Genomic DNA, 12,136 nt, shown 5'->3' on the forward strand with positions numbered 1-12,136 from the left:
CCCCAGCACTTTTGCAGTTGGCCCCTTCCTATTGTTTAGATCTCAGCCCACTTGCCTGCCTCAGAGTTCACTGCCTCTGCCAGTGGTAATCGTGTGTGCCTGAGTACTGAGTCACTCAGTCGTGTCTGACTCTTGCAACCACATGGGCTGTATAGCCCACCAGGCTCCCCTTGGTTGTGAGATTTCCCAGGCAAGAATACCGAATGGGTTGCCATTTCCTTCTCCAGGGGATCTTCCCGACTCAGGGATCGAACCCGCGTCTCCTGCTTGGCAGGCGGATTCTTCACCACTGAGCCACCAGGGCATCATTGAGCACTGCACAAGCAAGAGCAGGTATCTTCTGTGTCCTGTTTATCAATGCGTGTTGGCTCTTATGTTGACCACTGGCAGTTCAACAGGTATTTGTTGAGAGAATAAAAGAACTAGATAACAGGGCCTGAACAGCTTGGCAGCAGTGGGGATGCAGAGGGATATACTTGAGCAATCGTAAAGACATCCACTCTTGGCCACCTGTCAGAAAAGGGCATGAGCATCCCAGGTCCCTCACTTGCTTCCGTGATGCGTGAGTGGAAGGAACAGTCACTGAGCCTAGAGTCACAGACAGAGGAGGAAGCCTTGCTCAGCCTGCTCCTCCTTCTCTGCAGCACTTTGGTCACAGCTGCCCTCCATGCCCAGTCTAAGGCGGTTGTTGAGGAAGTCACATCCAAGCTGCAGTGTGGCTGATCCAGTAAGGGAATGTGGAGGGGTTGTTTGATTAACTGCTGGTCTCTCTCTGCCCAGTAATTGCTGTGTCACCTTGGGAGCATCCCCTCTTTCAGCTCAATTTCGCATTTATAAATGAAAGCAAAGGAGCTGGACCTTCCTGTGAAAATCCAGCAGCATTTACTTCCTCCTGGGTGACTCAGTAATTGCAGGGTTAAAATGGCTGCTGGTGCTGGGGTGGTAACATCTGAAAAGCTCAGCAGTTCAAAAGCAAGTGTGTGTGTGTGTGTGGGGGGGGGGTTGGGGGCCGTGGTGTGGGGATGGCACAGAAAGCCCTCCTGGTTAATCATGCCACTTGGGACCTCTGCAGGCACGGGGGTGGGGTAGGGAGGATGGGGTTCTCCCAGGCTGGTGGCAGGCAAGGAAAGCTGAGCCTTGCCCACTGAATCAGCACGTCCTCAGGTCTGGCTGCTGAGTCAGGCCCGCAGAGCCGCGATGCAGCAGAATGGGGCCCAGCAGCGCAGTCTGACCTGGAAGTACTGCCCTTCGGGCTGGGCTGGAGGTCGTGGCATCGCGCGGCCAGGGGTGTGCCCTGGCGATGGCTACCGGGTGGGGTCCGACAGCAGAGGTGGCATCTTTGCTTTTGCCAGGAAGTAGGGGTTAAGTAAGCAGCCCACCCGGCTCATGAGCCTGGGGTGCGGTTCCTGGCGAGGACCTGGAGGCCGCGGGGAGAGCCTGGACAGTGCCTTTGAGCTTGGCCCTCTAAGACCCGATGGCTCAGGGGCGAGGGAATGAGACCTTGGGCAGGGCATGGGGGCTTCGGAGCTAGGTCTCCACCGAAGACTGGATTTTCCTGGCCAGCGGCCTCCTGGCTTATCCCAGCGTCTCTGGACCCTTTCCTGTGGTGGGGCTGGCGAAAGCTCCCCCAGCTCACCCCGCCTCGAGGGTTCTGGAAAGATTTAAATGAGCACATAAAGCATGGGAATAAACATTATTCCTGCTACGTGAGAGCGTGAGCCGGCCGCGCCCGGGAGGGAAAGGCCCAGGCGTGGTGCTGACCGGCCGTGCTCGGCCAGCGCCTTCCTCGGGACCCCTTCTGCCCCGTGCCCCTGCGGGGCCGCCCCAGGAGGGCCCCCTCCCCGCCCCCCGGGCTGCCCACGGCGGCGGGCCGGGGATCGCATCTCCATCCCCGAAGTGCGCTGCGCCCGCCCCGCCCCGGGCTCCCGGGCCGCCCCGCCCCCCGGCGGCGGGGCAGGTGACGTCACGGCGGCGCGCGGCATGATGGGGCGGGAGCGCCGAGCCGGGGGAGGGACGCGGAGACGCCATTTTCGGCGGCGCGAGCGGCGGATCCGGAGCCGGCCGGCCGCGGAGCTGCAGCTGCGAGGAGCAGCCGCGGGAGACAGCGTGCGCAGGCGGCCGAGGATGCTGCGGGGTGGCCGCGCCAGCGCCCCTCGCTCGTGACCGCGGCGCCGCGCCTGAGGCGGCTGAGGCGGCGGCCCCCGGCGGCCCCGGCTCCGCGCACGCGCCCTCCCGGTGCTGACAGCGCGAGCGCGCGGCCCCGTGGGAGCAGCACGGTGAGTCGGCGGCCGGCCCGGGTTCCCCGGCCGCGCCCATGTCCCCCCTGCCGGCCGCGGTCCTCGGGCAGGCGCGTCCGCTTTCCCCCCGGTCCCGGCCGCCCCCCAGGGCTGCTGCTGCTGCTGCTCCCGCCGCGGCCCCTGCGGGTCTGGGCGCCCTCCGCCCGCCCACCTCGCCCCGGCCCCGCCCGGCAGCATCTCGGGCCCGGCCCTGCATCCCCGGCCCGGCCCCGCCGCGGGGACAGCTGGAGTCCCGGGAGCCGCCCCGGGAGGGGGCCGGGGCGCGCAGGGAGGGGGCGGCTGGCTTTGTCCGAGCCCGTCCCCTTCCTTCCGGCCTCCGCCCTCTCCCGAGGCACCGCCCTGGGTGGACGCGCCTGTCACGCTCCCGGGGGGGCGGCCGGCGGCTCGGAAGCGTGCGGGGACCCTCCGGAGAGGCCGGCTGGACCCTGCCCGCCCACGATCCCTTTCTTCCGGTGGCAGACCCTCAATGCCTCATCCACAGCGTTAGCCTTGGCTGGAGTTGCCCCTAGTTAACCTGCAGCATCCCTGCCCTGGAGTACGTGCTCTGGTCACATTTGCTGCACCTCTTTCTCTAAAAAATGAAAAGATTTGTAGAGCCAGGCAGTTTTGTATTAAAGATTATGTGTTGTTGCTGCCTTTTTTTTCCCTTAAGCAGCATATTCAGAATTTGCATATTAATCGTTTGATAAGGAGTTCTTGGAAAAATATGTTTTTCTAAAAGTGTGAGAGCAGAACATTTGTGATCCACCATTTAAATTGCTATGAGAAGGGGCAGTTGGTTCTTTGATTCTTTGCATGAGTTAAACTTTGTAGAGCATGACTAAGGCATTGATGAGAATACTTAGCTCAGTATACATACATTGTAATAATTCAGTGAATAGTTGATTAGAAATTGGAACAGCGTCCTTATATCTCATAATCTTATTTAGGATGACCCTCTTTCACGGACGGGCAGCAAGACTTGTTAAAGTGGGGAATTTGATCCACTGTTCTGTTTCCTAGGTACTCGAAGAGTACAGACATGCTAACTGCTAAAAATTCCAGATTGTGTGGGATTGTTTGTGGGGGGAGGACCCTTTCTTAGAGCCAGTTTCTCCGAGTCATCCAAGGATGCGGCCTCATGTTGCAGACGCGTCTGGCCACCCTGTGCTGTCCTGACGTGACAGTGGGTGGTCACCTCGCTGTCCTGGTTCGGGCACCTAGCTTGGCAGTGTCTTCTACGAGTACTGTCGACAGTGCGTAGTGAAGAAAGAGGTGCACGGGCATCACCAGCGAGGAGGAGGGAGGAGGTTGAGGAGAGGCACATGATGCCTTAAACATCATAGTGAGTAAAAGCTCAACTGCAGTGACTTAAAGTTTACATTTTTTGAAAAAATTATACCTTCTCAAGCATGTTTCGTAATGTTGAAAAATAAGTCAATGCATAGCTTCCCAGCTATAAACTATCTCAGACTAGAATTCTATAAAAAGAAAACTAGAAATAGAAAAATGAGAAGTTAAATAAATTGTAGGATTCATATCACCTGGAATGTAAGTGAAGTATGGTAAGAAAGCAGAATTTTATTAACAAATGATCAGTACAAAAATGCTGGGAAGTTTAGATGTCAGCTTTGTGGCCTGGGATAAACAGGATTAGTTTATTAAGATGTGAAGGCGCGGTCTTACACGTCCACTGAGAACCGGCTGAGTGGCACGTGCTCTGCCGAGGAGTCGCTGTTCTCAGGGGCAGCTCGAAGTCTGGACCATAGATGACCGTAAACGCGTGCTGAGTGCTCTGCGTGAGTGACTCTGGCTGTGAGACTTGAACAGTGGGGCGGGCCTGGGATTGGCGATGCTGCAGGTCGGGAAGGGGCGCGGTGGAGGGCGAGAGCAGCAAACGCAGCGTGTCCAGAGCGCCGGGGCTCCCGAGGACACAGCCTCGGGCAAGAGAAGCCGGGAGCCGGGAGCAGAGTTGGAGAGGGACTGACGGGGAGGGTGGACTCGGGGAGGCTGGGGCTCTCGAAGCGTTGTAGAAGCGCTGCAGCCTGTCTTTTCCCCTCATCTTCCCGTCTTGCCCTCATTCGGGTGCGTCCAGGCGCGTCCGGAGTCTGCTTTCCTGGGCATCAGCGTGTCCTCAGTTCCTCACGCGTTCCTTGGTACTTGTCACTATGTGCAGCACTACCTCATTTTACTTGTTATTTTTTTCTTTATTTTCTTTTGCCATACCGCTTGGCTTTGGGGATCTTAGTTCCTTGACCACGGATTGAACTGGGTCCTTGGCAGTGAGAGCATGGAGTCCTGACCACTGGACTGCCAGGAAATTCCCTACTTAATTAATTTCTTATTTAGTTTATTGTCTGTCTCCTCCGCTTACATTCAGTCTCCACGAGGGCACTGGTGTGTTCAGTGTCGGTCCTTGGCATGTAATGTGAAGGAATGCGTCGAGGATCACTTCCTTGTCTTTCACTTGGGTGACTCACTGGCAGGTGACGCCCACCACAGTGGGAAGAATGGGAGGAGGAGATGGTGAGCGTGAGTTTGGGTCGATTAAATCCACAGTGCTTATCGGTGGCCGAGCGGGTTGGTGGCCAGTTGGAGATCAGGTCTGGAACTCAAGACAAAGAGGCTGGAGATAAGGATTTGGGAGCATCTGACATTTGGTAGTGATTGCGGAGTACCCGAGGGTAGCGAAGCCCAGGGACACGAGGAGGAGGAGGGCAATATCCCATTGGCTAAGAGGCAAAGGAAGATTTGGACGGAAAAGTATTGGATTTGGTTCTGGAGGGCTGTTACTGACCTCTTAGAGTTTTCCTGAGACTATACTGCTTTCCAAGGCAGGAAGGCTATTTGAGAGATGATGTGCATTTTTTCTCCCAAGGTGTTCTTGTGCCATTCTGTCCTGTAGCTTGCTGGCTAATATACTCTTAGATCAAAAATGAACTATGATTTTGTATTTTATTTAGATTTAAGAATATTTTTAAAATTAATTTTTATTTTTGAGTGCTCCGGGTTCTCGTTGCTGTGCCTGGGCTTTCTTTGGCTGTCACGAGTCGGGGCTGCTCCTCGTTGCTGTGCCCGGGCTTTCTCTGGCTGTCACGAGTCGGGGCGCCTCCTCGTTGCTGTGCCCGGGCTTCTGATTCAGCGGCTTCTGTTGTTGCAGAGCTTCGGCTCTTTGGGTGCACGGGCTTAGTTGCCCCTAGGCATGTGGGATCCTCTCGGAACACGGATCGAACCTGTGTCCCCTGCATTGGCAGGCTGATTCTTAACCACTGGATCACCAGGGACGTCCTCTGATTTTACTTTTAACTGATTTTTGCAGGCAGACAAGAGCTTTTAAATATGCTTGTCGTGTTGTGTTGTTGGTAACTTAATAAAGCAGATGTAAGTGACTATCAAAAGAACAAACAGTTAAGCTAAGTGCATATATGAAGTAGAAGTTATTTCCTTGGTTCTAAAATATTTCAGCTAGCTCAACCTTGGATTGTCCCTTTGATGGCATGTTGTGGAAATTTATGCTCCGCCTCTGAAGTCACTATACTGCTACTGATGAGACCGGTGGAGGTGAATGTGTCGCTGCGCCAGGCGAGCACGGGGCAGGCGTCACCTCCGTCCTGTTGCTGGGGAGATTGAGAATTAGAGACATCTGATAAGGTTGCATCAACCAGAGGTGCCTAGCTGTGAAGTCGGGCTCCTAACTTTCTTTTTCTTGCATGTTTGAAGTTTTGAACCGTGGATCACAGCAGTACTAAGCACAGCCTTCCAGTTGCCTTCCCTGGGAAGCACCTGCCCCGTTTCTTCCATTTCAGAAGCCCAGTGGTGCCGAGGGGTCACGGTCACTCTTTGGAGTTGCTGTCTAAGGTGCTTCGGGCCACCACGCTGCTGTATTTGTGTTCTTCACAGAGGCTCATGCAGGCCGCATCGTCAGTGAGAGCTGATTGAGTCTTCATTCTTACGGTGATTATGGTGTTGTGTTTTCTCTTAAATTCACTTATTCTGTTTAAAAATGACTTGTGTTATTGGCCAAATGGGAAGACTATGTTGATTTCTATATTTTTCAGATTGTGATTTTAAAAAAACCCAATTTACCATTGTAATCATTTTTAAATAAGTTCAGTAGTCTTAAATATCGTCCAGTAAGCGTCTAGGGCTTTTCATCTTTTAAAACTAAAACTCTATATCCATTAAATAACTCCCTATTTCCCCCATCCCCTTAGCTCATGGCAACCACCATTCTCCTTCCTGTTTCTATAGCTTTATTTATCTTAGATACGTCATACAGCTGGAGTCATGCAGTTTTTGTCTTTTTGTGACTGGGTTGTTTCACTTGGCATAATGTCTTTAAGATTCTTCTATAGTTTCTATCCTTTTTAACTAAAACATAAAGTTCTAAAGCTTTTTTGTGTGTGAAATTTATATTAGTTCTCTATTTACCATATAATAAATTACTGCAAATTTCGTAGCTTAAAACGATAACCGTTGTTGTCTCAGAGTCTCTGGGTGAGGGGTCCGGGCGTGGCTTCTGCTCCGAGCTTGCGCTGCTGCAGCCCTGTGCCGGGCTTTGGCTCTCTCCCGGAGCTCAGGGGCTCTCGAAACCCTTTTGGTTGTGGCACAGTTCAGTCGTCGTGTTTGTAGGACTGGCGTCCTGGTTTTCTGCCGACTGGCTGTCTCTTGCTGAGGGCTTGGCTCTCCTAGCTCCTGGAGGTGGCCTGTACTCCCCTGCCAGCAACACTGATTTTCTTCTATAACTCCAGATTAGTTGTGTCTATTCTAAAATATCATCCACATGAGACTAAACAGTATGTACATTTTGCATCCAGCTTCTTTGGCAGCACAGCCATTTAAAGTTGAGCACTTGGAATGGCGTGTGTCAGGGGTTTGTCCCTTTCTGTTCCTGAGTAGTGTCCCTGTGTACAGACCTCCCGCGGCCTCGCCGGTTTCCTCCTGATCTGCGTCTGGGGCAGGGAGCACTCACTCTTGTAAGGACTGTGGATGTACATTTTCTATTTTTTTGGCCAGGTCATGTGGGGTCTTAGTTCCCTGAGACCCATGTCCTGCCGTGGAAGCTCTTAACCACTGGACTGCCAGGGAAGTCCCACATTTTCGTTTCTTTTGCATAAATATCGAGGAGTGGAATCGCTTATAGGATAGATGTAGGATTGACCTTGAAGATACTGCCAGCTCTCCAAAGCGGTTGTGCGTTTTACAGTCCTCTCCAGCTTTTGGTGTTGTCTGCCTCATCGTAGCAGCTGCTGGCTGGTGGCATCTTGTGCTGGGCTTAGGGCGCCTTTCCCAGATGACTAATGCTGGTGAGCGCTTGTTAACGTACTTGCCGTTTATATTTCTGCTGTTGTGAAGTGTCTGTTCAATTCTTTTGCCCATTTAAAAACAATTAAAAAAAAAATTGATTGTAGGAGTTCTCTAGGTATTTGGATTTGTGTCTTTTGCCACATGTTGCAAATATTTTTTCCAAATCTGGGGCTTAACTGTTTTTTCCTTGTGCCTTTAAAGAGTCTGCCTGCCACGCAGGAGACCCTGGATGGGTTGAACCCTGGTTCGATTCCTGGGTTGGGAAGATCCCCTACTCACTTCCGTGTTCTGGCCTGGAGAATCCCATGGACGGTACAGTCAGTGGGGTCGCAAAGAGTCGGACACGACTGAGCGACTGTCACTTTTTAATAATCAATAGTTTTAAATTTTGATGAAATCCACATTCTCAGGTTTTTTTCCTTCATGGTTCCTGCTTTCTGTTGTCTTTGTTTGAAAAGCATTAAAAATGTGTGCTCTTTAGGGAAAACTTAGGATACAGAAAGATGTAAAGGTGTAAGTGAGTTGTCTATTTCTCTTTTCCCATTTTCTTTCTCTCAAGAGAATTCAAAGATTTTTAAAAATTCTTTTTTTTAGTTAAGAAAGAAAATTATTCCATATGTGTGTTATTGATTAGCACTTAAGTACATAAACTTTTAGTCTTGCGGTATTATGCTAATAAGATGACATTTTTCATTTTGAAATAAAGATGCTTTTTTAAACCACAGAATGAATACTCTGTATTTATACTCCCTTGGCCCGTCACCAGTAACACCTTCTTATGTATTCTCTTAGTCACACTGTCTGGTAAAGTGGTTTTTCCTTTCCATTTGCTCAACCAAGGACTTGTAACAGAGACATCTGCATCATTTGAGTTCACTCATCCTTGTTTTAGGGAAACACGTGTTCTCCTATATTTTCATGTAGTACCTTTCCCTATAGTTTCTCATGCTTAAAATTTGCATCTAGGGAGAGGGGCCTGTGGTCCCACGTCACATTGAACAGCCTCGGTGCGCTCTCGGCCCTGGCCTGGAGCCCTGCGCGGGGAGGGGGAGGCGCGACACCCGCTGGTGAGGGACCCGGCGGCCTTGTGAAACCCTTTCTGCAGGTGGTGTGGTTGGTTATCAGAGTTACAGGGTCTCTGTACACAGAGGTGGCCGACTGCGCAACAGAACCCCACTCAGTCAGGTTCTGAGCAGGGCTATGGGGATAAGTACCCAGAGCTGTGATTCTACAGGGGCATTTATGGTAGACTCACCCAGGAGGAAAATACATGCTTTTGTAAGCTAGTGGCTTATAGCTTCTGGATGTAAACACGTTCAAATGAGATGCTGTAATTGTGGAGACTTTAATTTTAAAGCATTTCACTTTATAGGTTTTTCTGATTTTTAAGCCAGCAGGATTGATTCATTCAGTTCATCCTTGTGATTCAAGTTTAGCGGAGGAAATAAAAGGATTAGATAAAGTTAGATCAGAGGAGATGCTGTGGTTCTAGTAGAAAATGATGGAGTCAGTCAAGTCTCCATTCGGGAACACTTCAGACTCTGGACCCGTACCTGGCAGTTACCTGTGTCTTTCCCTGGCCCAGAGTTTGCTCATAGAGTACCTCCTCCCATGAGGAGATGACGGTGTTTCTTCATGGGTGAGGGGTAGGCCGCGTAGAGCTGGATGAAATATGTTATCATTATAATGTGGTGTTATATTTAGGAAACAAACTCACGATTGTAATACAGACCACGAAAGGGCATGACATTTGCATTTTTAGCCATAAATGTCATGGTGTGAAAAAGATTGAGACTCTGCAGGAGGGGTTTTTGAATTTTGCTTCAATGTGAACCTTAACTTTATTACATAAACTGAGAGTGACGCACCTCCTGCGTATCCTCCCTGCCCCCCCAGAGCAAAGCCAGCCATCCTGTGGAAAGTCTCGAATTGCTGTTCACTTTTTAAGTACGTTGTATTCTCCCTTTGACTCCACACTGTATAATTTTCATTTTGAAATTTCAGAACCAAAAAGTTTACGTACATTTTTACTTCTAACATTACTATTGATTACTTTGCTTTTCTAATAGCAGTAAGTAATGAATTGTGTACTAGAAATTTTAAAATACCTTGAAAAGGGCTTTAGATTTTTGTTGTTTATCAAAAGGGGGCAGAGGATAAAAAGATTGAGAATTGACGCTTTCTGCGACTCCCTGACAAAGCTAAAATAGATTAGGTAGGTCTCAGAGTGGGGTTTTGTGTTTTTGTTTTCTGTGCTTTGTATCATTTAATTAAAAAAAAATTCTGGTTGTCCTCCTCGCCCTCCAGCCTTTGGCCGTGACTCATCTACTTTCCAGCACCATGGACGTTTCATGTAATGGAGTCACGCAGCGTGAGGCCTGTGGCTGCTCCCTGCAGTTAGCACGGGTCGGCTGTGCTGTAACATGTATCCGTGTTTTGTTCCTTTTTATTGCCGAATAATATTCCAAAGGGTTATACCACACTTTGTTTATCCATTTGTTAGTTGAAGAACATTTGGGTCATTTCCACATTTTTACTGTTAGGATTAATGGCGAAATTTTTGTTTACAAGTTCTACATTGTCCAGAGTTTTATTCTTTGGACCATTCTGTGTAAGTTTTTACATACACATGTTTTCAGTTTTCTTGGGTGTATACCCAGGAGTGGAATTGATGGGTCATTCGTGTATTTAATTTTTAAATTTTATTGCTCTCTCGTGTTGCCTTAGTCTCTGCCGTGCACAGAGTGAAGCAACTGCGTGCATGGATGTATCTGCTCTTTGTCTGTATCTGACCTTCCCGGTTAGGCCACCACGGAGCTCTGCGGCAGGTTCTCATTAGTTATCTACTTTATATGTAGTGTCGAGAGTGTGTATGTGTCAATCCCAATCTCCCAGTTCATCTCCCCCGCTCTCCCCCTTTGGCATCCATACATTTGTTTTCTATCTCTCTGTATCTATTTCTGTTTTGCACATAAGTCATTTAATTTTTTAAGTTTTGACACTTGTATCATTTTACCCACAAAACACTGTAATCTTGGGTTCCAGGATACTGAATGTCTTAGTCGTTGTTATAACAGTTTGTTATAACTTTGTTATAACAGTTCAGGCTGTTATAACAAAATGTAATGAACTGGGTGGCTTATAAACAACAGGAATTTGTTTCTCATAATTCTGAGGACTGGCAGGTCCAAGGTCCTGGTGATTGGAGGTTAAGCACCTGGTGAGGGTCCATCTAGTCAAGGCTGTGGTCATGTATGGATGTGAGAGCTGGACTGTGAAGAAGACTGAGCACCGAAGAATCGATGCTTTTGAACTGTGGTGTTGGAGAAGACTCTTGAGAGTCCCTTGGACTGCAAGGAGATCCAACCAGTCCATTCTGAAGGAGATCAGCCCTGGGATTTCTTTGGAAGGAATGATGCTAAAGCTGAAACTCCAGTACTTTGGCCACCTCATGCAAAGAGTTGACTCATTGGAAAAGACTCTGATGCTGGGAGGGATTGGGGGCAAGAGGAGAAGGGGACGACAGAGGATGAGATGGCTGGATGGCATCACTGACTCGATGGACGTTGAGTCTGAGTGAACTCCGGGAGTTGGTGATGGACAGGGAGGCCTGGCGTGCTGTGGTTCAATGGGGTCACGAAGAGTCGGACACGACTGAGCGACGGAAAGCGACGGAAATGAACTGAACTGAGGGCCTGCTTTCAGAGGCCTGTTTCAGAGGAGCCTCCCCAGGGTCACTGGGGAGGGGTGAGGGGCGCCTCTAGGGTCTCTTCTGTGAGAGCGCTAGTCGTACTCGCGAGGGCTCTGCTCCACCCGCAGGGCCTCCTGAAGGCTGCCCGTCCGTGCCATCGTGGTCGGGGCTGGGTGTCAACGTAGAATTTGGGGGAGCATAAACGTTCTGATCATGGGACTGAACTTCCCCGAATACCACTTAGGTTGTTTCTTCAGACCCATTAGAGGCTCACCCCTGCTTCTGCTCGCTCCCCCACCCCGCCTCCTGTTCCTCAGGGCTTGTGTAGAGAGATGGGCCATGGATCTGGCTGGCTGCCGGTTTCTCACTGGGTCAGCTCTTGGAAAGACATCTTAAGTATGGTTTTCTGCTGTCAGTCTTTGCAAGGCAAAGACTTCCATGTTTCTCCTCCATCTTATTTTTATTTCTCTATGCTATCTTCTGCTGTGTTTATAGGAAGTCCATTTTGCACCCGAGAACTGTCAGAATAATTCACCTTTGTTGGCTGTCATTCACTCTGCATACAGACTTGTTGCTTCCCCTCGCCCCATTTCTTTTTTTAAAAGTTAAGATATCAGTTCATTGGAGAAGGAAATGGCAACCCACTCCAGTAATCTTGTCTGGAAAACACCATGGACAGAGGAGCCTGGCAGGCTACAGTCCGTGGGATCACAAGAGTCAGACACGACTTAGCGACTAAACCATCCACCACTACAAAGTGAATATATGCCTAAAGATAATATGTGAAAAGGATATTTGCCATATACTAGCTAGTTTTTTGGTGGGAGGGTGGGAGTCAAGGAAGACTTGGGGTTATTTTTTC

The 12,136-nt window shown here is 49.9% G+C and overlaps 1 protein-coding gene across 16 annotated transcripts in view; it reads left to right on the plus strand.

The window, feature by feature from the left end:
- Positions 1-1,990: 1,990 nt before the first annotated feature.
- Positions 1,991-12,136, plus strand: part of KLC1 (kinesin light chain 1) — a 66,783-nt gene continuing 56,637 nt past the window's right edge. For 13 of the 16 annotated variants that reach the window (XM_059879009.1, XM_010817233.3, XM_010817234.3 and 10 more), the window contains exon 1: positions 1,991-2,276. The gene's annotated coding sequence lies outside the window, so the exon portion shown is untranslated. 16 annotated transcript variants of the gene reach the window in all.

This window comes from Bos taurus, chromosome 21 (genome assembly GCF_002263795.3).
Source record: "Bos taurus isolate L1 Dominette 01449 registration number 42190680 breed Hereford chromosome 21, ARS-UCD2.0, whole genome shotgun sequence".
Lineage (NCBI taxonomy): Eukaryota > Metazoa > Chordata > Mammalia > Artiodactyla > Bovidae > Bos > Bos taurus.